The following is a 23,975-nucleotide window of genomic DNA, read 5'->3' on the forward strand; positions in this document are numbered from 1 at the left end:
AACTGAATGCTCCTTTAGGCAGAAAGATTGGTGTGCAGGCCAAAAACTGGGAACTCATTACCCAGGACAAATGGGTCTTAAGTATAGTGTCCCAAGGATACAGGTTTCACTTCTACATGTTACCAACACCAAGGGGGTGGCCAGATCTACCCCCAAATCAGCGGACAGAGGCCTAAGAGCAAATACTTTCTCTCTCAAACATGGAGGCTGTTCAGCTGGTACCAGAAGAGGAAAAGGGGCAAGGTTTCTGTTCAAGACTTTTCCTGGTACCCTGAAAAGACAATTCATGGCGTCCTATCCTGGACCTTTCTATTCTAAACACCTTTTTGGTGATTCCAAAATTTAAGATGCTGACTCTTCACCAGTTGTTTCCTATGCATTAGCAGTATTATATGAGTGCAATACATTTTATTTGCTAATCTATTCTCAGATGTGAGAAGAGCCTATGTATGATCTTGTAAACTCTGTACATTTATTGTCAATTGTAACAGACTATTACCCAAAGTGTCTTAATTTCAAATCATTGCTAATTTTGACATTGTTTTGTTTTGCTTACTGTTACCAGGGATATTATATTTTATTCTACTAAACTACAATTTCTCTCACCTTTCTCTCCTGTTCTCTAACTTTTTGTCCTGAACTATCCCTTGTGATTACACCTGGTGGACACCTAGACCTACACTAAATCTAAGTCAAGCTCAGCCATTTGCTTATAGCAACTATCACAAACTCTGCTGCCTCAACCCCCCTCGGAATTAAAGCAAGCTTATCCCAGAAGAATCCAAGGAAGTACGTCTATGCTGTTAAGTATTGAACTACTATAGTTTTTAAGCCCTGATAGGTGTACTGAACGCTCCCTGCCAGTAAAGCCAGCAGCCTAAACACCTCTTATCTCTATATCTCCGCTATTCTCCCTCATCTAGTCCCCTGATTTACTCTTGCTCGCCTCTCCCTTCAGTCCAACCCAGTACAGAGATTGCCCTGGTGGGCCAAGGTGCACTACAGCATCTGTCCACTTGATGGCATCCTCTCCCCACTTATACTGACTTCTTTTCACTTCTTCTTATATTTTCTTATTGCTCTAACTTTTCTTTTCTCTCTCTCTCCCTTAAAACCATTACAGCCCACTGTAACCTACTATTTCCAGGTCCCCTCTACTTACCCTTCTGAAATTCTACACTCCACTGATAGGTTCTCGATCCTCTGCTGCCCTCCTTGCTTCTGGTTTCTACCCGCTCCGTTTAGCCCTCTTGGGCACTCTGCTCCCCTACCCTGCCCCCAAATCTTACCCGCCCCCAGCACCTCCACCTTTATTACCCCATAACCACACCCACTAACATTTCCAGTCCAATCAGTCTCCAGAATTCCAGACACACCCATCCCCTACTCCACCCTAATTAACCTTCATTCACCTCTCCTAGTATTCCTCACCTAGCCAGTTAGACTACATTACTATCTCAACACCCACTCCAATACTAAATCCCCAGCAAATCCTTATACAACTATCTATTCCTTAGCACTATTTAAGTACTTACCAGATCCTCTACATATAAACCTCTCTCATTTCTACATTTTCTTCGTCATCAACTTAGCACCTCTAATTACCCACAACTCAAAATGCTCTCAAAACCCTCATTCATCTCCTTTTTACTACTTCTACTTCTTAACTTAACATATTTTCATTACCTCACCCAGCACAGTAATTCCTACCACTCACAATCCTTCCATGTAACTAACCACCTTACCTCCTCTCTCTCATACTCTAACACCCCAATTTCTCCCCATCTATTTCCTATAAAAAACCTTCTACTTTATCCATATAAACTAGTCACCACTCATAAACAGTCTACCCCCATAGTAACTGGCAAATCCTTCATAATCACAATAGAACCTAATTTTTTCTCTAAACTGTCCAATTACCTCTCTAACCCAATCCTACACCTGATTACCAGTCTAATATCAGGTGATATCCATCCTAACCCAGGCCCCCCCACCTCAACCATTACAGACAAGAGCATATTACTGACTTCTATAAACTCCCAAAGTATAGTTAACAAAATCCCAAACCTCCATGCCTGGCTCATACATAATAAACCTGACATCTTATCCATCTCAGAAACATGGTTAAAACCCCATATAAATGACTCTGAAGTAACTCCACCAAACTATTCTATCATTAGAAAAGACAGGTCCCACAAAAAAGGGGGAGGAGTAGCTCTCCTCTACTCATCCTCCCTGTCAGTTACCCCCTATAACAAACCTACTCCTCAATTTAATAATGCTGAACTTCTCTTAACACTACAAGTTAACAAACACATATGTATAGCTTCCCTATACATCCCCCAGGGGATAATATTTCCACACTTGAAGACATCCTTTCCTGGCTCTCCAATAACATTAGAAATGAAACCATAGTCTTAGGCGACATGAATATTAACTGTGCCTCCATTCAGTCTCCTACAAACCCACTTAACATTAACCTCTATAATTTCTCACAGCTAATCAACTCTATTACACGCCCCTCAAAAAAACCCTCTAGCAGCAGTATTCTGGATTGGATTTTAGTCTCTCATCCCCATTATTTCTCCGACAGTGGTACTCTTCCCGACCCTCTTAGTGACCACATACCCACCTTCACTCATCGTCTCCCCTTACTCCTACATCGCACTCATAATTATATTACTGTCCGTAACCAAAAAACTTTAACGCAACAACCTTTTCTAACTCTCTAAAAGCAATAAACTGGAATTGTCTAAAAACATTACCTCTAGATAACGCAGTTGCCCACTTCAACTCAGCATTCTTAAAAATGCTAGACTTCCATGCTCTCTTAAGGACAAAGAATAAAAATCAAAACTCCCACTTGGCTTACCAAAAACACACTAGCAACCATGCATCTCAGAGTTAAAGTCTGGGCACACTACCTGAAAAATAAGACCCCCGTCTTACATAATGAATACAAAACACTTAGAAATAAAGTAAAAAAGCTCATCATCTCTGATCGACAAAACTACTTATCCATCCTCCAAAACAGTAACAAACCATATCCTCAAAAATTCTGGAAAGGTATCTCTACTCTACTTAACCCCAGCAAACCAGGCACCCCCACCCTGGACCCTAACGCCCCTGATACTGACTTAGCTACCCAATTTAACTCATTCTTTGTTGAATCTATTTCCAAATTACCCTCTTCATTCTCTAACAACACCACATTCTCCAATCTACCCCATCCTCCCATACCAACACTCCACCCTGCACTGCTACCACTCCCTCACTCTCATCCACTAACTTTCCACCCTCCACCTCTCCTCCTACTCTCACTTCCTCCCCATCTCCCCCCCCAACACCCCCTCTCCTCACTCCCCACTATTCTCATTAAAACCCATACCCACTTCTACTATAAAAAAACTCCTACAGAAACTAAAGCAATGCACTAATGCTCCTGATAGCATCCCTTCTTACTTTCTTAGCATAGCTGCTGATGGAATTGCCTACCCCATTAGTATTCTAATCAACCGCTCTATCCAGGAAAGTACAGTTCCCCAAATCTGGAAAAAGGCCTTTATCATACCTTTACATAAAGGTGGCAACAATAACAGTGTGACTAATTTCCGCCCCATCGCTATCATGTCTCCAATCTCTAAACTCCTAGAAAAGTGTATCCAAATTCAACTCCTACCACATCTCTTAGATAATCACCTACTAACCCCCACACAACATGGTTTCAGACCTGGTCACAGCACTATGACAGCCCTCCTCTCCTTCCTTGAAACTATAAACAAAGCCCGGGACTCTGGACTTATTGTCTGTATCCTACTACTTGACCTCTCTAAGGCCTTTGACACTATATCACACAGTCTGCTTTTAATGAAACTCTCAAAACTTAACCTATCTCCTTCATCCTTGAACTGGTTCTCCAGCTACTTATCAAATAGATATCAAGCAGTAAAATGGAAAAAGGCAACCTCCTCATTTCTAAATACCCCAACCGGAGTTCCCCAAGGCTCCATATTAGGTCCCCTCCTGTGTAACTCTATCCCATTCTCAAACATTATCCAATATGCAGATGACTCGACTATTATCTGCTCGGCCTCATCTATCCCTACACTCTTCAAGCTTACTCAAGACGCTTTTTTAACCACAGAGCAATGGATGAAAAGAAACCACCTAGCACTCAACGCCTCTAAAACCAAATTAATGGTGTTCACCCCCTCTAAAGTCACCTATTTCGATAGTAACGCATTCTCTATTACTAGCCAAAACAACACACCTCTGGAACTGGTCTCAGAGACCAAATTACTTGGTGTCCAAATTGATAACCAGCTCAAATTCAACTCCCATATACAGCTAAATATAAAAAAAACCCATCAAAAACTTGGTATGCTCTATTGGCAAAAGCACTACCTTACACCTGCTACTAAAATCACTCTTTCTACTTCCTTTCTTATCCCCTCACTTCTCTTTGGAGCACCACTTCTAACATACAGTCCTCTCTGAAAGCACAACTCTCCTCCTGCTACAACAAAATCGCCAAGTTCGCTACCAGCCACAAGTCCTCCACCCACCACTGTTCCTCTCTCCAACAACTACATTGGCTAGAACTACCCAAGCATCTCACCTCACCTGTACTCAACTAACTCTTGCACACAGGCTCATTTTCAACCTCTCCCTCTGTCCCCTCCCTGTCTTCTACCTTTAAAATGCACCTACCCAATAGAGTATTAAGGTCTAACAACCAAAATCTATTAGAAGTCTACAAACCAACTCGTCCCCCAGGCAAAAATCTTCTGTCACATGGTTTAGCACGCCTCTGGAACTCCCTACCTCCATCAGTTCGTATCACCTCCAACCATTTTATTTTCAAAAAATCTCTTCATTCATATCTAGTATCCCAGTGGGAATGCTCTTGCTTCCACCTCACATAACTAACACTGGTAATTCCATCTTCCTTTCCTTCCCCTATTTACACCTGCAATATTCCCCTAGAATTTCTCCTATCCCATACACTCTTAGTGTTATTACTGTATCCACAAGAATACACCATGCTGTACCCCTTACGTGTAGGATTCCTGATATGTAACTGTACTTCTCATTAATTACTTTGCAACATTCCTTCTTTGTTTGTACCACCTGTAAGCTTCATCACTAGTTTGTATTATTTGTAAAAGTTTCATCTGTAGTTTGTATTAGCTGTAATGTTTCCTCTACTACTTTGTAATTGTTTGTTTGAATCTTTTACTCTTGTATAATTATTATGTTTAACCTATTGTAACTTTGATTGTTTGGAGCTTTTCTCCCCAGGACTCCATTGAAAACGGGTTCTTTTTGGCCCAATGGACTATCCTGGTAAACCAACTGCAAATAAATAAATAAATAAAATATGCTAGGCAAAGATGGTTGGTTGGCAACATTAGATTTAAAAGAAGCATGCCTGCACATCCCTATCAGGGAATCTTGTAGAAGATACCTATGCTTCAAAGCAGGTTACACGCACTATCACTTCTCTGCACTGCCCTTTGGCTTATCTACTGCGCCCAGGGTATTCACAAAGTGCCTAGCTCCAGTCATTGCATTTTGCAGGCAAAGAAATATTCAAATATACCCATACCTGGACGATTGTCTAATTCAGGCAGAAAGCCAGGACATACTTTTGAATCATCTGGCCTTTGTACAAAGGGTGCTTACTTGTCTGGGGTACACCATAAACAAAAATAAATCTCATCTGGTACCCTGTCAACAAATTATATTCATGGGAGCAAGCTTCAATACAACTTCCCAGATGACATTCCTCACGCCAGAGAAACGGATTCAATTGACAACTTACTTCAAACAAATGGCCACAAAAACCCTGCTATCTGCAAGGCAAATACTGCAAGCCTTGGGGTTCATGGCTTCCTGCATTCTTCTAATTCCATATGCAAGATTGCATATGAGGAAACTAAAATGGTATCTAAAAAGCCTATGTTGTCAACATTCTCAGGATCTAGAAGCAATGATTCCTGTCATACCTTGCCTACGCCTAGAGTTCCTTTGGTGAGCAGAGACCATTCACGCTACCCCCTGCCGCCCAAATCCTAACAACAGATGCATCAGACTATGCATGGGGGGCTCACCTGGCAGGGAAGTGCATTCAGGGCAAATGGAACCCAAATCAAATGCACCTGCAAATCAATCAAAAAGAAATGTTAGCTGTACAGAATGCTCTAACAGCCTTCAAGGACCACATTCTTCCAGGACAACTAATGGTAAAGACGGACAACACCACTGTTATGTGGTACGTAAACAAGCAGGGGGGGGGTACACATTCTTACCCCCTCTGCAGACTAGCCATGGCATTGTGGAACACAGCCTTGAGCTACCAAGTGAATCTTCAAGCACAATTCCTGCCAGGAAAACCAAATACATTGGCAGACAGACTAAGCAGAAAACTCATGGACCCACACGAGTGGAAACTGGAACCAAGGATTTTCAACATGTTGACAAGCAAATGGGGGAGCCCAGATATAGACCTGTTTGCCTCCCCCCCCCCCAGAACTATCAGTTGGACAAATTTTGCACAAGGATTCTCCACAAACAAGCTTGGAAAGTGGATGCCCTGTCCTTCAGCTGGAAAAACCTATCAGTTTATGCCCTTCCTCCTCTTCTCTCCAAAGTACTACTAAAGATCAAACAGGGCAATCCAAGGATGATTTTGCATGTACCAGATTGGCCACGTCAACATTGATAACCCCTCTTGCACAGTGTGTCACGGTTGGCCCCTGCCTCAGACTCCTTCCCTGCTGTCTCAGCAGGAGAACCAGGTTCTGCACCCTCAGCTTCAAACATTGAACCTAGCAGCCTGGCTAATTACCTAATCTCTCTCCTTTACCATCCCTCAGTAAACCAGTGATGGATATCATTTTAGAGGGAATGAGGCCTAGTACTAGAAAATCTTATACTGCAAAATGGAAAATATTCTGTGCCTGGAACCATCCTCAAGGATGGAGAACAGCAGTGCCCAGTTTACCGAGATTTTACAATATTTAGTTCAGATGCTTCACAAGGGCTTTTCCTCCATCAAAATTCACGCCTCAGCCATTTCAGCTCATTATAACACAGAACCTCCCCTCTTCTCTCACCTACTGCTCAAGCAGTTCCTCAGAATGGTTAAAAATTTAAGGCCACCCAAGAGAGCTCCAACCCCAGCCTGGGACCTTAACTTTGTTTTGGAGAAACTCACTCTTCCTCCTTTCGAGCCAGCTGCTACTGCGGAGTTAAAATTTCTTTCTTGGAAAACAGCATTCCTTTTAACAATCACTTCAGCAAGAAGGGTATCTGAATTACAGGCCCTTATGGCAGTGGAGCCTTTTATCATCTTTCATGGGGACAGGGTGTCCCTCTGAACCAGTCCCTCCTTCATGCCCAAGGTGGTATCCAGTGTGGCTCTTAATCAGTCCATTAATTTGCCAACCTTCTTTCCTAATCCACAGAACAAAGGGGAATGGATACTGCACTCCTTAGATTTGCACAGACAACTTAGATTCTACTTGGACAGGACCAAACCTCAAAGGAAATCTGAACAACTACTGGTGGCATTTGCTGCAGGGACAGAGGGGGAAGGCTATTTCAAAGCAATCCATTGCTAAATGGATAGGCCATTGCATTAATTTCAGGTATAAGCACCATGGAAAACCTGTCCCACAGGGCATCAGACCCCACTCTACCAGGGCTGCATCTTCCTCTACAGCCTTTCTCAGAGGCGTCCCTACCAGCGACATCCTAGAAGCTGCAACCTGTAGTTCTGTACATACTTTCACTAAGCATTATCATTTACCAATCTTCTCTAAATCCAGAGCTGGCTTTGCCACTGCAGTCTTGCAGGGCCTTATAGCTGGTCCTGATGATATTTAAATTCCTCCTCCCAACCTTAGCTTTGGGAATCTACCCAAATGTAATGACTACAACAGTGAAACATGAAGAACATAGTACAGTTGTAAACACTTACCATGAATGTAGATGTTCGAGTGTATTCACTGTTGCAGTCCTCGTTACCCTCTCTCCAGCCCCCTAACTTCTTTTGGTTCTGCCTCTACTTTCCGTTACTATGCTTAAAAGCTTTTTGGCGTATTTGCTTTTTTGTTGGAGGTATAACCTTGTATTTTTTATGTATTTAATTGGTTCCCATTAGGGGGCACCTGACATCTGGGGCAAGAAAAAAAACTGATGTAATGGCGTTGGCTGCATGTTTTATACCCCTGACGTCACGGAAGAAGAGACGGCAACCGACGCACAACCCAAGACTTTGTTAATCAGGCTGACTGAGGGTTACTTCAAGCAGATAACCCAAATGTAATGACTGCAACAGTGAATACACTCGAACATCTACATTTATGGTAAGTGTACACAACTGTACTTTCCCCCTGCCTCTACAGTTGTCCAAGTGCAATCACCACAAGTTACCCCCCCCCCCAGAGTGAACTTGCTCACACAACACAAGGGATCCCAGATTTACCCACAGTGGCAGCTCCTGCACCTCACCCTGTGGTTGATAGGATTCTGATCCCTTTCAGACACCTTTACACTGAGGACATGCTCAGTGTCCTGCAGGAGGCCAGGAAATGAAATATCAGAAAATCCTACCTTTCCAAGTGGAAACGATTCACTTTATGGTGCCAGACAGCTGAACCTACTTTCTAGTGACCCCTCTCTAGTCCTGTCTTACCTGTGTGAGCTACTGCAGACTGGCCTGGCTTATTCTTCCATCAAACCTCATTTGTCTGCAGTTTCAGCATGCCTTCCTCTGGATCCCACGCTAACAATCCAGACTTCCTTCTAAGTTCTTCCTTAAGGGAGTACTTCACCTCAGATCTCCCAGGAAACCGTCCCCTCCACCTTGGCATCTTAACTACGTTCTTGAAAAGCTTATGCTCTCTACCTTTGAGCCAACAGACAAAGCAAAACATTGCACATGGAAAACTTTACTGCTAGTGGCCTTGAGCTCAACCAGAAGAGTATCGGAGCTACAAGCCCTTATGGCTGTTCTTCCTTTTCTTGTCTTCCACAAGGACAGGGTTACTTTAAGAACTAACCAGTCCTTCATGGCCAAGGTGGTAAATGACATGTCCCTTAACCAGGCCATACACCTACCTGCCTTTTTCCCCAAACTACAGGGGGAAAGTGGGAGTACTGCACTCCCTTGATGTGCAAGAACAACTCCGGTTTTACCTGCATAAAACCAAGTCCAAGAAAACTCCGGTTTTACCTGCATAAAACCAAGTCCATCAGGCAGGCTGACCAGCTTTTCATATCCTTCCACCCTAGAGCTCTGGGAAAGGCAGTGTCCAAACAGACCATTTCTGTCTGGATCTCCAAGGCCATCACCTTTTGCTACCAACTCCATGGTAAATCTCTGCAAGGTGCAGTTAAAGCACACTCCACCAGAGCTATTGCCTCCTCAGGAGCCTTCTTTAAGGGCCTGGATATCTCTACTATTCTAGAGGCAGCTACTTGGTCTTCACTTCACACCTTCACCAAACACTACAAACTAGATCACATCTCTAGATCCAGGGCAGGGTTTGCCATGGCTGTTCTTCACGGATTCCTGGAGTCTGCCTCTAGAGCACCTCCCCAGTCACAGTGAGATATGGCACTCACCCATATGTAGAATACTGCAACATTGGAATAGAAGAACATAGAAAAGTTGTGTAAATTCATACCATAACCATAGATGTCCTTCTCTTCCATGTTGCAGTATTCCTTCCCATCCTCCTTCCTCTTATGTTAGGTTGCATCTCCTTTTCTGGGTGGCACTGGACTGGCATTGCCCTTGTTAGGACTGGCTCCAACTGGGGCTTTTAGTTCCAAGGGCTGCTTTGTGCAGACGTCACTTTTATGGCCCATGTTTCCCTCAGCCATGTCAGACGTCCCATGCACCTCAAAGGGACTTTATGGTAATGGTAATATTTTACACAACTTTTCTTTCCGGATAGACGTAGTACAGTCTATCTTTCTGTTTCTTGAGAAAGATGATTGGATGCACTGTATAGATCTTCCGAATGCATATTACCACATAAAGATGGACAAACACTCCAGAAGATACCAACACTTGCGGCTGGGAGCCTGTCCCTACCAATTTTGCGCACTGTCCTTTGGTCTCACCCCCCCCCCCCCAGTGTGTTCACCAAATGCATGGTGGTGTTTGTAGCTCATTTAAGGCTGCAAGGATTCCATGCGTTTCCCTATCTAGATGACTGGCTCCTGGCCGCCCCCACCAGGTGTCTACTGCTTCATGCCTTGAACTCCATCCTAAACCTTAAAGATTACCTAGGCATTTCAATAACCAGGGAAAATTCGAAGCCGTCTCCCACTCGAGATCGAATTCATTGGAGCAACATTTAACACAAACTCTTGTATGGCTGCTTTAACTCTTCACAGGCTGCAAAAGTTAAGATCACAGCTTCAGGTGATACTCACGACAAAGTCCCAGCTCGCTTAATCTTACAACTATTAGGGTCAGTGGCTGCAACAATCACTCTAGTTCTGTTGGCAAGGTTCCACATGAGATTGCTCCAATGGTTTCTGCCGTCACAGTGGTCTGTGTTAACGCACCCGATGTCTTACCTAATCTGCATAACCAACCAATGCAAGCAGGATCTAATGTGGTGGATGAAGTCAGAACAGGAATTATGGAGTCGCCTTTTCACACCCGCTCAGCCCAAGGCCGTAGTGACCACAGATTGGGTGGGGGTGCATTTTCAGGGAAAGACGATCCAAGGCAGTTTGTCCCACTTAGAGGCCAATTTGCATATTAGTGTCCTAGAACTGAGGACCGTGCTTCTAGCTTTGCAGGCATTTCAAACAACCCTCCTTTTGGGGACAATTGTCATCTAATCAGGCAACATGGCAGGGTCTGGTATATCAAGAAACAGGGTGGAACCAGAGCTTACCCTTTGTCGGAAAGCCCTAAGAGTGTGGCAAGGGGCGATAACATCCAACCGCTTTCTGATAGGAAAGCACATTCCACGGAACGCCAACTTAATTGTGGACAAACTGAGTAGGTGCACTCTCCTGCCTCATGAGTGGTCTCTCAATCCTAACACAGCGATGAAGATTTTTCGTCACTGGGGCCAGCCTTGCTGTGACTTATTCGCATCTCCCATAAATCACAAATACAGCAGCTACTTGGCCCTGTCCCCCCCCCCCCCCCCAGGGGGAAGTCTCTGAGAGATGCTCTTCTACACAATTGGCTCCCGGGACTGCTTTCCATCTTTCCTCTGATTCCCCATTTTTTTTGAAGAAGGCCCGACAGTTAAGAAGCAGAGTAATCCTCATTGCGCCTTATTTGGCCCAACAAGTCTGGTTCCCCTTTCTTTGGCCTCACTTGGTTCACTGCCTGTGGACTCTGGATCCAGCTCCAGACCTATTGTCTCACCCGCAGGGGATGGTCCATCCAAATCTGTACAGTCTCAAGCTGATGGCTTGATACCTCCACTTCCAGTAATTGCCAGGCAGAAAGATCTATCTTCCCCAGTTCAGAAGATTCTTCTGGCTTCCCATAAACCATCAACCAGAAGACTGTCTGAGTAAATGGAACAGATTTGTGCGGCCATCTCCTGCAGAGAAAATTGACCCTTTTTCAGCCTCCATTGATAAGGTTTTAGAATATTTGCCAACCATTTTCCAATCAGGAGCCTCGGCTTCTACTTTCAGGGTTCACTTAGCTGCTATTTCCAATTTTCATAATGGTTTTGATGACCTTTCTATAATATCTCATCGCCTTTTTAAAACCTTCTTGAAAGGCATCTTGCATTTTAAACCACCCTTTAAAGAACCCATCGAACCTTGGAATTTAACATTAGTTTTGCAAAGTTCAACCCGTCAACCCTTTGAACCAGCAGCCACCTGTGATATCACATTCTGATCTTGGAAGACCCTTTTCCTGGTAGCTATCACATCAGCCAGGAGAATATCAGAACTGCAAGCTTTGTGCGTTAAATGTCAATACATTATTTTTCACAAAGAGAATCACTTAGAACCAACCCCTCTTTCCTTCCTAAGGTTGTATCAGGCTCAAATATTAACCAAACTATAGACCTAAAAATTTTCTTTCCAAATTTCTCAAACAGGTTAGAATATTGTTTACATTTGTTTGGATGTGTACAGACAATTACATTTTTACTTGAATAGATCAAAATTGTTTAGAAAGTCAGACCAAATATTTTTGTCATTTTCAGGCACTCGACTGGGCAAAGCAGTTTACAAAGTTACCTTACCAAAATGGTTGATGGACTGCATCACCTTTGTTTACAACCAAAATTAACTGAATCTATCAGTAAAGATCAAGGCTCATTCTACCAGTTCAGTTGCCACTTCAGTAGCCTTTCATTCTAGTCTCTATGGATGACATTTATGCAGCGGCCACTTGGGCTACCCCACATACCTTTATCTCTCATTACAAATTGGATATGGTCTCCAAGGGAAGAGCATCCTTTGGCTCTATGGTGTTCAGGAATATCCTTCCATAGGGCTTCCCGGGACATAAAGTAGCTGGGGACTCTGTCCCAACAGTTAAGAATGAATGAAGATCAACAACATCAGATAAAGAAGTTATGTTCTTACCATAACGTTCCATCTGTGTTGATCTTCATTCATTCTTGACATCCTACCCTCCAACCCCTTCCAAAGACTCCTGGAGGTTCAGATCTAGTCTTGGTATTGTAGCAGGGCAGTTGCTCAGGCAAAGCTTCTACATTTATCTCTGTGGGCAAAACTTGATCTGAGGGGAAGGAGAGAGGCACTATGGGTAGCCTTAGCTCGAGTGTTTCTCGCTGGCGTGAGCTTGTTACAACGACAGAGTCTATTCCGAGGATGGAACCAAAACCCAACAGTCAAGAATGAATGAAGATCAACAACACAGATGGAATATTATGGTAAGAACATAACTCCTTTGTTTATTAAAACTCCTGATGGATAATACCTCAGTCATGTGATGGATAAACAAGTAGGAGAGACCCACTTATGTACAGGCTAGCTGTGGAATTCTAGAACCTACCTTAGGAGCTGCTGCTGACTCCTGTTGCCTCATACTTTCCAGTTTAATAGAGCCTTCTGGCAGGCATGAGCAGAACCATTCTAGACCTAAATGAATGGCTGCTGAAAAGAGAGATGCTTCTGAAACTATGCACCTGTGGAGTCTGCCAGAGATGAACTTGCTTGGATCCACCTAGAACAGACAACTGAAAAAGTTTTGCACTAGAACCTCTCAAAGATAGGTGTGGAAGACTGATACTTTCTCCTGGGTAAGACTTTTTTTTTATGCCATGCCTCCATTCCTCTTATCCCCGGGTACTTGAGAAAGTCTGGAAGATGGTCAAAAGATGATCATGATAGCATCTCACTGGCCCAGACAGCACTGGTTTTAACATCTTTTAGATGTCCTTCCATTTTACTATTGCAGTATTCATTGCTTTAAGGTATGCCGTACATCACATGTATGCTCCTCGCTTAAAGTAGGGGATAAAGGTGACGTCCGGACGTACCATCCTGAGGACTTCTTTGTCACCAGTCTGAAAGCCTTCTCGTGATCATCAGTCTGAACACCTGTTCCATTGCTGGTTCACCAAGCTGTTGCAGATAAGTGCCCTATTGGGGTTATTTTTTAAACTTATCTTTCTTTTATTGTTGCTTGTATGGATGTTCTTCGTTCCCCATTGCTGCAGTCCTTACTATTGGGTATAGTCCGCGTCCAGTCGGCCCGAATACCAGAGTATAAGGCTGACGTCGGTCAGGGCGCATTAGACTGACGTCAGTACGTCAGGGTACTAATGCGCATGACCGACGTCATATCCTCAGTCTTTTTTGCCGCATGGTCCGATGCAGAAGCAGTTTTGCGAGTGCAGGTTGGCGTTCTGAAATATTTCCGAAACCGGAGTTTCAGACCGAAACAGAGTTGGCTAAGTACCCCGTTGGGGAACATTTTGGTTTTTTCTTGCCTCAGTATTTAACCGGATGTCAGAAAAAGTGAATAACTGTATTTCTTGTGGGAAACAGATACCTCATAGGGATTACCATACCTTGTGTATACCTTGTTTAGGGCCTGAGCACGACGTTGTTGGTTGCCGCTCTTGTGCTAGGTTTAACAAACGCACTATTAAGAGGAGGTTAGACTGTGCCAGGTTAGTGTTTGGGAAGCGTTGCAATTATAAAATGCCGTCGGATGCTCCGACGCCCGCTTCGTCCAAGAAGCGCAAGGACAAAGCAGCGAAGCCTAGGGTTGATGAACCGGCAGTCCCGGACGTTGGTTCTTTAGAAGGCTCAGTGGAGCCAGAGGTTTTGCCAGGAGTTTCCATGGAGTCTCAGGCAGAAACTTTACTGTTACAGGATGTGCCTTCTCAGGAGGTAGGCCAGGCTGAGGGGGCTTCTCAGGTAACTGTTCTTCCCTCTCTTCCCAAGGTAGTTAGAGCCTCTCCTTCTGTTGCCAAAACTTCTTTGAGAGGTAGGCCTAGTTCAGCTTCAGTGGGGGCTTCTCCTAGCATTTCGGGTTCTGTACCTAAGAAACATATGCTTAAAATGGCAGAAGATTTGATTACTATGATTAGAGGTTCTATGCCCCCGCCTGATAAGAGGCCTAGGGTGGAACCGAAGTTTGATAGTTTTGAACAGTGTTCAGAGGCTTCAGAGTCTTCTGCAGAAGACTTGCAGGAGTATCCTACTTATTCTGATTCTGATGTGGATGATTCCACTCCTACAGCTTCTCCTCCTGAGGATTTCTCATTTTCAGAGACTCTGCATTCCATGAGGGAGCACTTTAAATGGGAAGGCCAGGATTACTCTGATTCCAGGAAAAGGCTTAGGGAATTCTTGTTTTTACCCCAGCATAGGCCCTTAGCTATTCCTCCTGTGTTGAATGTGGTGGAAGATGTATTTGCAGAGGCTTCACTGAACCCTGACTCTTTGCCTCCTGCTCCTGTTAAGCCTGATAGGTATTATAGGGTGCCCGAAGCTCATAAGTATTTGTTTAAGAGTCCAAGGGCGGACCCAGAAACTATTTCTCAAGGGCCTAAAGGGGTTAAGGCCTCTGTGGTTAAAAATCCTGTTCCCACTGATAAAGAGGCAAGGGCTTTGGATAGGTGGGGAAAGAAAGTGTATACTTCTTCCACTCTAGCCATGAGAGCGTTGAATTGTCAGTTTCACATGCTAAAATATCAGAATTATCTCCTTTCACAATTAAAATCTAAGGTGGATGCTTTGGCGGAAGGAATTGAGTGTAAAGAGTTGCTGGATTTGGTTCATGTGTCTGAACAAGTGGGTAAGCATTCTTTGCAATGTGGTTTTGATGCTGTACAGGCCTCCTCGAGGGTGGCTGCTACTAGTTCTGTTCTTCGCAGGCATGCCTGGTTGAAGGATCAGAATTTAGCTGAGCATGTTAAGACAAGGATTTTGGATGCTCCTTTACAGTCTGATGTGTTGTTTGGATCGCCTGTGGAAGCAGTTTTAAAGAAAATGGAAGACAAAGCTAAGTCTATGCAAACTGTTAAAGATTTTTTGCAGGTGCAGCCACCAAGTTTAGTAGAAATTGGCCTGCTAAGGGGTGGACATATCCTGCTTATGATTCCCAGTCTAGGGGTAGGTCTAGACGTGGTAGGGGCAGGGCTCAAGGTTCTTTTAGGCCTAGAACAGGGAGTTCACCTGCTCAGACTTCTGGTGAGGGCAGGGTCAGTCCTTTCGTAAACAGACCCAATGACCTGTCTTTTCAGCTGCCAGTAGATTCTCGTCTGGCAGCTCCTTTGGGAGGAAGACTGTCTCTTTTCAAAGAAAATTGGGATTTAATTACTCAAGACAAATGGGTGTTGGATATCATTCACCACGGTTACAGATTTTATTTCCATACAATGCACCTAGGAAAGACATACCAGACGTTCCACCTCCACAAAGAAAGGAGACTCACAAGCAAGTTTCTCAGTTACTCCGGATGGGGCCATTCAGCCAGTCCCTGTATCAGAAAGGGGCCTAGGATTTTATTCTCGCCTGTTCCTAGTACCAAAGAAGGGGAACACGTGGAGACCAATTTTGGATTTATCTCTCCTCAACACTTTTCTGGACATTCCCAAGTTCAAGATGTTGACGTTACAACAGCTTTTACCTCTGCTGGGCAAAGATCACTGGATGGTAACTTTAGATCTCAAGGAAGCTTACCTTCATGTGCCTATAAGACTAAGTTGCAGGAAGTATCTGCGGTTTCGAGCTGGAAATTCTCATTATCAGTTCTCTGCATTGCCCTTTGGCTTATCTACTGCCCAGAGTATTCACGAAGGTTCTGGCTCCAGTGATAGCTTACTTCAGGCTTCAAGGAATTCAAATCTATCCTTACTTGGGCGACTGCCTGATTCTGGCTCAAGAAAAGGAAGACCTCCTACAGCATCTGGAATATGTTATAGCAGTGCTAAGATGCCTAGGGTATTCTGTGAACGAAATAAAGTCCAGTCTAGTACCCTCTCAAGACATGTGCTTTCTGGGTGTGAGACTGAATACAGCAGCCCAGATGGCCTTTTTAACCCCGGACAAACAAAAGAGTCTGTCACTTTACTTCCATCAACTATCTCATCAGTCCGTGCTGACTGCAAGGACAGTCCTTCAAGCATTAGGGTTCATGGCATCTTGTATTCTGGTGCTTCCCAATGCCAAACTGCATATGAGGAAGCTACAATGGTATCTCAGATATGTACCGACACAGCACTGCCAGGATTTGGACACTGTCATTCAGATAATACCTTGCCTTCAAAAAAAATGTTTGTGGTGGGCTCAGGAATGTCACCTAAACAAGGGACTCTCTGTGACCCGGCCAGAGGCGAGTCAGATTTTAACGACAGATGCCTCGGACATTGCGTGGGGAGCTCATCTAAATGGAAAGTGGATACAAGACAAGTGGCCTGCCAGACTACAGCATCTACATATCAACATGAAGGAGATGTTAGCAGTCCAGTTTGCATTAATGGCTTTCAAGGAGTTACTTCTTCCAGGGCAGGTGTTGATTCTAACAGACAACACAACTGTCATGTGGTACATCAACAAACAAGGGGAACACATTCTTATCCTCTATGCAGGCAAGCAATGATTTTATGGGAGACTGCGCTAAGCTTGCAACTAACTCTTCAGGCAAGGTTTCTGCCAGGAGCACAGAACTCCTTAGCAGATGTGTTAAGCAGACAAATCATGGATCCCCACGAGTGGAAACTGGATCTTCATGTATTTCAAAATTGACAGTGTCATGGGGACTCCAGACATAGATCTGTTCGCTTCTCCACTAAACCACCAGCTGCCACAGTATTGCACAAAGGGTTTCATCACACAGCTTGGAAAGTGGATGCTCTGTCTTTCAGTTGGAAAAACCTTCATGTGTATGCCTTTCCTCCTCTGCCTCTTCTTCCAAAGGTACTATTAAAGGTCAGACAAGACAGGCCAAGGATGATTTTGATAGCTCCAGATTGGCCTCGCAACACTGGTACCCACTACTACGGAGTCTGGTAAGGAAGCCTCCATGGCCTTTACCTCTGATTCCTCATCTGTTATCTCAGAAGGATGGTCATCTGCTCAATGTCAAGCTTCACTCTCTTCATCTAACAGCCTGGCATATTCTGTGTTGAAACACAGCAGGTCTCAACTTCCTCAACAAGTTTTAAATGTGATTATGGAAGCTAGAAGACCTAGTACAAGGAAAGTGTACGCAGAAAAATGGAAGAGATTTTTATTTTGGAGTACAGCAAAGAATTTGCGGGTTTCTGAGCCTAATTTGAGTGTGGCTCTTCAATATCTTACTGAGTTATTGGACAAAGGTTTGTCCTTCTCTTCCATTAAGATTCATGCTGCAGCAATTTCAGCTCACTATGATTGTGACCCACCATTGTTTTCACACCCTTTGTTCAAGCAGTTTCTTAGAGGGGCAAAGAATATAAGACCCCCACGTAGAGCTCCTACTCCTGCTTGGGATCTCAATTTTGTGTTGGAAAAACTTACTCTACAACCTTTTGAGCCTGCGGCTACTGCTGAATTGAAATACTTGTCATGGAAGACTGCTTTTCTGTTGGCTATTACTTCTGCAAGAAGGGTGTCTGAGTTGCAGGCCCTTATGGCGGTAGAGCCATTTTTGATTTTCCATAAGGATAGAGGATCATTACGCACTAATCCTTCCTTTATGCCTAAGGTGGTTTCTAGTGTGGCTTTAAACCAAACTATTCATTTGCCTACTTTTATGCAGACCCCAAAATAAAGGGGAAAAGATTTTGCACACTTTAGATGTACACAGGCAATTGCGTTATTATTTAAGCAGGACTAAGGATTTCAGGCAGTCTCAGCAGTTGTTTGTTTCTTTTGCTTTGAGTTCACAGGGCAAGCCTGTGTCAAAACAAACTATTTCTAGGTGGATTGGCTTTTGCATTGCATTTTGTTATTCCCATCATGGCAAGGAGATTCCAGCTGGGATTAGGCCTCATTCCACTAGGGCTACTGCCACTTCAACAGCATTTCTAAGGGGTGGCAACTAAGGATATTTTGGAAGCAGCTACTTGGAGTTCAGTGCATACTTTCTCTAAGCATTATCACCTTCCTATCTACTCTAAGTCTAGGGCTGGTTTTGCCACGGCTGTTTTGCAAGGCATGTTGTCAGCTCCTGCTTCTTTATGATTTGCCAGCCTCCCTTACCTCTGCTTTGGGATTCTACCTAATAGTAAGGACTGCAGCAATGGGGAACGAAGAACATAGTACAGTTTTGTACCTACCATAAATGTAGATGTTCGAGGATCCCCATTGCTGCAGTCCAATTTACCCTCCCTCCTTCCCCTCTGTGTTTGGGGTGGTTGTGTAGGTGAGGTTACATGCTTATATTTTTGTATATATTCTTGTATATATTGTACATATTTTTGGTGCAGGTATTTTGGGCCTTGTCTTTTTAGGGTCTTCTGACATCTGGGGCAAGAAAAGACTGAGGATATGACGTCGGTCATGCGCATTAGTACCCTGACGTACTGACGTCAGTCTAATGCGCCCTGACCGACGTCAGCCTTATACTCTGGTATTCAGGCCGACTGGACGCGGACTATACCCAATAGTAAGGACTGCAGCAATGGGGATCCTCGAACATCTACATTTATGGTAGGTACAAAACTGTACTTTTCTTGTCATTCAAGAAGTGTAAATGCCAGTGTGAGAGATAGATTCCCCATAAAGACTGCCATGAACACGGTATACTTTGCCTTGAGGCCTCACACAGTCATACATCCTGTTCTGTCAGGCCTTTGTACCTAAAAAACCCTTCATAGTAGACTCTCTTCTTTGCCGCATTATCTGAAAATCAGCAACTTAAGCTTCTTGCGAAGGACACGTTGGAGCTTTCCACTCCAAGGGGCAGCTGTCACTGAAGGAAGCCAAGAAGCATAGGTCAGAATCTTCTGTTGTTCAGCCTGTGCCAGATGTTTCTGCCAAGGCAGGTGATTGCCCGGAGGTTCATCTGGCTTCATCGTTGGATTCCTCTTCTGCAACTGGGTTGGAGGCCTGCAGGGATTCATCTTCAAGCATGTCTGAGGAGGCATTGCAGACATCTGCTTCAGATGTTCAGGGTGAACCATGGCTGATTATCTTCAAGAGGCTTATGGCTGTTCCTCAGGTATTAAAGAAGAGGTCCCTATGCCATCCTGGGTCAGAGCCTTTCAAATTTTATACGGCAGATGTCCCTTTGAAGAAAAAGCAAGAGATTAAACATATTGATCTTGTTCCTAAGGTTCTGCAGAGTGAATGGCAGGCCTTCACTCAAGGCTTGTTTAGTGCTTTTATGGCATTGAAACCTCTTCAGGGAGTTTCTTTTCCAGCCCTTCTTGGTCCTCTACTCCTCTAAAAAGACCCAGGGAACAGGATTCCTCTGAGGAGCAGCTGGATTCAGATGAGGAATTCCTTGCTTATTCTTCTCAGATTCCTTCTGCTTTGGATTATGGATCAGAGGAAGAGGAATCTGCCAGTCCCTTTGAAGAGAATTCTTTTGGGGACACTATCTCCAGTATGATGGATTTTTTTAAATGGGATTGTGCTCAGTTTTCTGAGGTACAAAAAAAGGTATGTGTTGCTGCAGATGGACTCTCCTAGGCCTTCAGCTGTTCCGCCTGTTTTGGCTGCCTTATTGGATGCATTCTCCACTGCTTCTAAGGCTCCAGACTGTCAGCCCTCTGCTGCCAAGAAACCTCATAAATTTTGTATGGTGCCTGAGGAGTGTACATTTTTGTGCAAGTGTCCTTCTGCTGACCCCTTGGTGGTGTCTGTAGCTTCTGACAAGCCCTTTCAGTTGCTTCCTTCTCCCAAGTTACTGCCCTCTGATAAAATAGCAGAACCATGGAAAGCTAGGCAAGAAGGTTTATAGCTCTGCTATCTTGGCTTTTAGGGCTTTTAATTATCAGACCCATATGTCCAGGGTTTTGTTGGCTGTCCTATCCCAGGCATGTCAGGTTATTTCTCATCTTCCAAACTTTGAGGGTAAAGCTTCTGCCCCTTTCCCTGTTAGGGACTTCCTCCCAGGTGGATTGTCATTCCATCAAGTGTAGTTATGATGCAGCAGATGCTTCTTCTAGGGCTTCTAATTTTGAGTCAGTGATGAGGAGGTATGCTTGGCTTTTGGCTTCACCCTTTGCCTGATGATATTAAGGCTAAGTTGATGGATGTCCCTCTTGATATTAAACATTTGTTCTGTGATGCTGCTGCTGCTATGCTTATGCCCCTTCAGGATAAGGGCAAGGCTTTACAGGAACTTAAACGTGTTTGTTTCTCCTGTGCCTAAATTTCAGGGAAACTACCACAAAAAGCCAGCCTTTCTTTGCAGGCAGTCTTACTCTCCTCCTAAGGATAAAAAGGGTGACAAGTGGTCTCCTCCTGCAAAGGGTACTCTGACATCTGAGCTGCAGAAGTCTCCTTTTCCAGATAAACCATGTGCTGTTGTCTGACTGTCCTACTGTTCCCAGCCACTTTCCTCTTTCTCTTCACCTCTGTCTCCCTGCATGGCTGCAGATTGCTCAGGATGCCTAGGTTCTGTCCATTATTCGCCATGGGTATGTAATGGTCTGGAAATGCCTTCCCTCCTTTTATAGGTATGCCTCCACTCCCTCAGGAACAACTGTCATTCTTTCCAGAAGTGCTTCAGGATCTTTTGACACAGGGTACTATTCAGTAAGTGCCTGTGTCTTAAAGGGGAAGGGGGTTTACTCCAGGATACTTCTAGAGCCTAGGAAAGAGGGTACTTGGATACCAGTTCTAGACCTCTTGCATCTGAACACTTTTCTGAAGGTGCCCTGCTTTTGAATTTTGTCCCTTGAGACTTTGTTCTCTCTCTTGCTTCCTCGGGGCTTATATGGTGTCTCTGGATCTCAATGATGCTTATCTCCATATTCCTGTTTATCCCCTTTTCAGGAAATGTTTATATTTCTCTGTTTCTTGGCATTTTCAGTTCTCTGCTTTGTCCTTTGGCCTTTCTGCTGCTTCAAGGGTATTCACCAAATGTCTTGCTCCTGTGATTGCTTTTTGCAAGATTCAGGGGCTCCAAGTATTTTCTTACTTGGACAGCCTTCTATTTAAGGCATCCTGTCCAGAGATCCTGTTGCAAAGTCATCATTTTGCCATTTTTCTTCTGCAAAGCCGGGGGTTCACCGTAAACTTTAAAAAGTTTTTTCTGGCTATTCTCAAGACCAAGTTTTTCTGGGGTGCCGGATACAGACTGTGCCTATGCTGGCATCCTTGCGTCCTCCCAAGGCCTTAACACTCATTTCCTTATTTCAAATTCTTCTTCCACTGGCCTCTATAACAGCCAGAGAATTTCTGAGAGCTCAGGGGTTCATGCCATCCACCATCTCTGTATGCTCCGTCTGGCCAAACTTCACATGAGAAAGTTTCAGTGGTTTCTGACATCATTTTGGTTTCAGCATGTGGATCCCCTAGAATTCGTAGTTTCTCTTCTACCTTGTCTCAAGAAGGAACTTCACTGCTGGCTCCAGCAGTAGTCTCTAAATCCAGGACTTCCTTTTCAACCCCCTCTTCCCTCTTAGGAGCTGTTCATAGACACTTCAGACATGGGATTGGGAGCAGCTTTTGGCTCCCTAAAGGTGCAGGGGTTGTGGTCGCTTCTTCAACAGAAAGAGCACATCATTGTCAAAGATGTGAGAGCTCTTCTGCTGTCTGTTCAGGCTTTTCATCCTCTTTTCTCCCCAGGATCTCTCAAGGTATTTAGAGTACCACAGTGATGTGTGCGTGTCTTTGCATGTGTCTGCGCGCACGTGTGTGTGTATGTGTGTTGTCCAGTATAAAGTGACTCAGGCAGTTTACATTCTCTCAGTTCAAAACATTGTGGCAGGTTCTTAACTCAGTCCCACGAATGGATGCTTCACAGGGATGTGTTTTGGACACTGTCCACCAGTGGGGCACTCCTCAAACAGATCTTTTTGCGTTTCCTCTGAACAGAGTCCCAGGTCTTCTGGTTTGGAAGGTGGATGCCCTATCTTTTTCTTGGAAGGGGATGTTTATTTACGCTTTCCCCTCATTCCAAAATTCCTGTTCAGAATTTAACAGAATATTCCCAAAATCTTGTTGGTGACTCCCTTTTGGCTGAGACCGCATTGGTTCCCTCTTCTGCATTTTGCCAAGGGCAATCATCACAAGTTACCTTACAGAATTGATCTTCTCACACAGGACAAAGGGATCTTTCATCCATTCCCTGTCCACTCTTTAACTTACAATGATGGTGATAGGATTTTGATTCCACATAGACATCTTTTTTTTTTCTGAGACAGGCTGTGGCATGAAGGAGGCCATGAAACCCAATACTAGGAAATCTTACTTATCCAAACGGAAGAGGTTTTCTGTTTAGTGTCTTTCATGTAACCTGGATCCACTTTCTCTGGATGTTCCTTTGGTTCTGTCTTATCTGTGTGAATTGCTCAATGCTGGGTTGGCTTATTCTTCTGTTAAGGCCCACTTGCCATCTCTCTCGGCTTTTCTGCACCAGTGTGCCACCCAGCAACAGCCCCTAAGGCAAGACAATGTACCTAACACTTTAGTCATAGGTGACTCTATAGTCCGGCACACTGATGTCCCTCACCAGGTTGAACAAGGAGAAAATTACAATCGGCTGCCTGTCGGGTGCCAGGATCTGCCACATAACGCATGCACTCAAGTCACTTCACAACAAGTACAAATATGACACTGTCATTGTCCATGTTGGAGTGAATGACTTGAGACGTACCTCCCTGTTCTACATGAAAAGAGACATGGAAGAGCTCTCTGATCATGTGGCCCAGGCAGGTGTGACCCTAGCCCTGAGTAGCATCCTGCCTTTGCCCAGAATGATACCATAATATAAGGACAAAATGATTGACTTCAACAATTGACTAAGCTTCTGGTGTCATTCAAAGGAGATCCAGTATTTGTCTGCCTGGGATGACATGATTGACAGACCACGATGCTTTGCCAGAGATGGTCTGCACCTGTCGCCCCTGGGATTCAAGTTACTGGCTAAGGCTCTTGCCACACCTATAGTGCCTTTTTTAGGCAAAGTTCAAAGGACAAAACCACCACCGTAACAGGTACAAACATGCAAAATCTGAAGGTAATGCTACTCAATGCTAGAAGTCTAAACCTCAAAATGCACTCTCTCTCTAGGCACTCCTAAAAATGGAGAGCATCGATATCTGTGCAGTAACTGAGACCTGGTTCAAGGCTGCAGAGAGCACCCCTGCAATACCAGGCTACAACTCTTACCACACTTGTCGGCCACCAAACCAGGACCGAAACACTAAAGGTGGAGGAGTGTCAATATTCACCAAGGATATTCACACCACCAGGCTAGTTGCCCAACACAATGCGCCTGAAATTCTCCAGGTGCAACTAACACTAGGTAAGACTGTAATCCAAATTGTAGCTTGCTACAGATCTCCCACCATACCCCAAGATTCTCACTACACCTTTCTAAACAT

At 44.2% G+C, this 23,975-nt stretch overlaps 1 protein-coding gene across 1 annotated transcript in view; it reads left to right on the forward strand.

The window, feature by feature from the left end:
• Positions 1-23,975, forward strand: part of SIK3 (SIK family kinase 3) — a gene marked incomplete in the record, with an annotated part of 4,425,276 nt that overhangs the window by 1,807,471 nt on the left and 2,593,830 nt on the right.

Source organism: Protopterus annectens, chromosome 8.part0, assembly GCF_019279795.1.
Source record: "Protopterus annectens isolate FY-2018-M chromosome 8.part0, PAN1.0, whole genome shotgun sequence".
Taxonomy (NCBI): Eukaryota; Metazoa; Chordata; order Ceratodontiformes; family Protopteridae; genus Protopterus; species Protopterus annectens.